Source organism: Hibiscus syriacus, unplaced genomic scaffold (genome assembly GCF_006381635.1).
Source record: "Hibiscus syriacus cultivar Baekdansim isolate YM2019G1 unplaced genomic scaffold, ASM638163v2 tig00110551_pilon, whole genome shotgun sequence".
Lineage (NCBI taxonomy): Eukaryota > Viridiplantae > Streptophyta > Magnoliopsida > Malvales > Malvaceae > Hibiscus > Hibiscus syriacus.
This window is the reverse complement of record NW_024062778.1, coordinates 2093552-2097059: the sequence shown is the minus strand read 5'-3', so window position 1 is coordinate 2097059 and position 3508 is coordinate 2093552.

Below are 3508 nucleotides of genomic sequence, written 5' to 3'. Positions count from 1 at the left end.
TATTCTATCATTTCTTAGACTAAAAGAAATGTCTATTTCAATTTCCCCTTGAAGTGCATCGATGCATTCTACAGTGCATCGATGCATTCTACAGTGCATCGATGCATTCTTTAACATGTGCATTGATGCACTACCCATGCATCGATACACAAATTACCTTCGATGTTTTCATTTTAAGGGGATGCATCGATGCACTCCTTATGCATCGATGCACCAATTGCATTCAATGTTTCTTCTTTAAATAGTGCATCGATGCACATTGAATATGCATCGATACACCTTGCCCAGAATTTGCATTTTAGCACGAAAATCATCAACTCTTCCTTTAATTCTTCTATTTTAAGCCTCTAATATGTCATTAAACTCAACTACCATTACTTAAACCAACTTATATCCATGTAAATCATCTTTAACCTCAAAATCCTATCTTCCTTATGAAATTCAAGAATCATACTCAATTTCTAACATGATCCAAATTCCATTCAATTGCTTCTAACCTCTTAATTAGACCCTTGACAAGTCAAATCCAACTTTAGAACTTCAAAAACCTTTCTATAACAAAAGTCTATTTATAAACCCTTAATAGAAATTCCTTTCTAATTCTCTCTCTTTGGTGTTTTAAACTTATAAATGCTTTCCTTAAGCTTATATAACCCCCAAAGACTCAAATCCAACTTAAAACTTTCAAGAAATCAACATCTAAATCAAACTTACCTTTGCTCTTGGCTTCCACGTAAAGAAAAAGAAGAAAGGAGAAGAGAACTCTAGAGAATTCTCTCCCTTTCCACGTGTATTTATCCTTACCAATCCCATTTTTAATTCATTTCTTGGTCAATTGACCATTTTGCCCTTTATTTCCTTTAATAATTACTAAATAACCTTCATCATATAATCCAATAATCATTGAACTATTTCATTCTTCTACTTTAGTCACCAAATTCTAAAATTTTACAATTTGGTCACTAACCCGGTATTGCGGATGTTACACGTGATGATGAATTAAACCATATAACTGTCATTCACCTGTACACCATATACAATCCCATGATTTACCCAAGGGAGTGCATTAGGGCCTGAGAGCCTACCCAAGAAAGTTTCTCGGAGCCTCGGAGCCTACCCAAGGGTCACCTTAGGTATGTAAGGATTGACCAGCTTGATCAGAGCTGAACCTCCATACTCCGACCTACCTATATAATGTCCCAATAAAATAATTCAAGTATTAACCAGTATATTCCATGATCCATAAATCAAGAATGATTATATTTTCAAGTGAAAACATGAAATCAGAGAACACATATCATGTGTCCATAGTTCATTAACAGTAAATTAAAACATCAGTGAATCTGTAATTTCAAAAAATTATATTTTAAAAAAGGTAAAACAATTACATTTCACATAGGGAACACACTATATGATCCAATTATTCTTCGGATGTATTTGGTATTTATTAGATATAAAACCATGAAACTTTTATAAATTGATAGGATTTCATAATCAATACCCTATAAAAAGGGGTTTGATAACTGACATATTCATTAGTCATTCGGTTATTTTTCAGAGGCAATTGATCGTTAGCAGGAAGGATAAACATATTACTTCTATAGGTTTGAAGGAATTCATATTCGAGGTCCCTATATATAAAAAAGATTCGTTCATTATCAGATCTAGTCAACATTCGAAAATTGATGTTTCAAGAATCATTTAAGAATTTGAGTGTATTAAAAAGGTACTCAGGAACCTTACATCAGACTTTTTTAAGATCTATATATAACATGATTGTTTCCATTATTCAGGAAAATAAGGATAATTTAGACATTTTAATTTCTAATGGATTCTTATTAGATTAATCCAATAAGGGTGAAATGATGATTCATGTCGATTTATCAGTATATCGAGTCATCTCGAACCTAACAAATCCCAATACTGTGATATATGTCAACCAGTCAAATCGATGTGCTTCAAGGATCTTCACACTTTAATATTGAAAAATCTTATAGAACTGATCATTTTTAAAATCATTCATTAAATGGATCTTAGGAAGACAGACAAGTATTCCAATGGTAATTATTTATTTCTTTATTACAACGATATCAAGAAATGTCGACGTGCTTGATTATTGGTTCAAACCCTTATGGAAGGTACAACATATAGGTTTATCAACGTTTTCAGACTTATCTAAGTCATTAACTTAATTATAGATCTTTAAGGGTAATTAGGTCATTTAGTAGTTAATTATATCCCTATCAGTTCGGAGTTTCCAGAGTAATTGATCATTTCAACAATTTAGATACATACAACACTTTTATTCAGTTCAACCTTGTCATATAATATAATCATTTTACACTTCAAGGGTATTTTGGTCATTTTATACTTCAGGGGCAGTTCTATAATTTCATAATCAGGAATTTAATCGATGATTCCAAGGTTCAAGTGGATCAAAAATGTATGTTCTCAGGTCATCTCCATTATCATAGCCATCTATAGTCCTTTTATACTTTAAGGTATTATCGTAATTTCATTCAATTTTGTAAAGGACATTACTTCCGATAAATTAGGCTTCAAGTGTTTATTCTTGAATCAAAGTTTATAGGCCTTGTGCTTTCTCTGGGATTTAAAACTGATTATAAGATATTTCCAAATACTTTAACAAGTGCATCATAAATTTTTATCAGGTCAAAAATATAAATTCTCGGGGTAATTCCACTATCAGGATCAACACAAACCATTTTTACAACTTAAGAGTATTTTCGTAATTTCTTAATCACGTATCACCCATTTAACCTTTAAAGAAATTAATCAGAATTTTGGATTCCGAGATCAATTTATTATTACATAATTCATGAAATTAAAATTTTTTTCAATCGATCTACCAATTTCTTTTTCAAGCCGGCTGAGTCTTCTATAGTGTTCTGCCGTTATTCCATTCTCAATTTAAGTCCAATGATAATTAAATGCACCTCATGGACCAATTATTTCCATTCATGTATTTACCAATTATCAATATGTTTCAGAAAATATACAAAATGTAGTAAAATATTACCTCGATTTACGAGCCATATCAATCGACTATTTAATCTCCATTTGATCACTCTCGAACTTGAATCCAAATTGCTTAATTGAACTCAATTCCTCGGATACAAAGCAATTTAATTTACGTCAGAAACTAAACTTAATTGAAAACCCAAATTGAATTTGAAGATAAAACATTGAAAAAGGCGTACCGAGTGCGAATTTGGCAAAACGGACTTCAGAATCAGACTCAGGATGTCAAAAACATAAAATATGACTTTTCAGAAAATTTGACTTTTTGGGTCAAAGTAAACGGGTCAAAGTCAGACGAGTTGACTCGAATGAGTTGACTCAGTTCAGGTTGACTCGATCGGGTCAACTAGACCTAGTTCAGATTGGGTTGGCCGGTTCAGGCCGATCCAGATTGTTCTAGAAGAAACGTCGACTAGGGAAAAACCCTATATGCGTACGACGACGTTTGGAGGCGCGTGAAATGGGC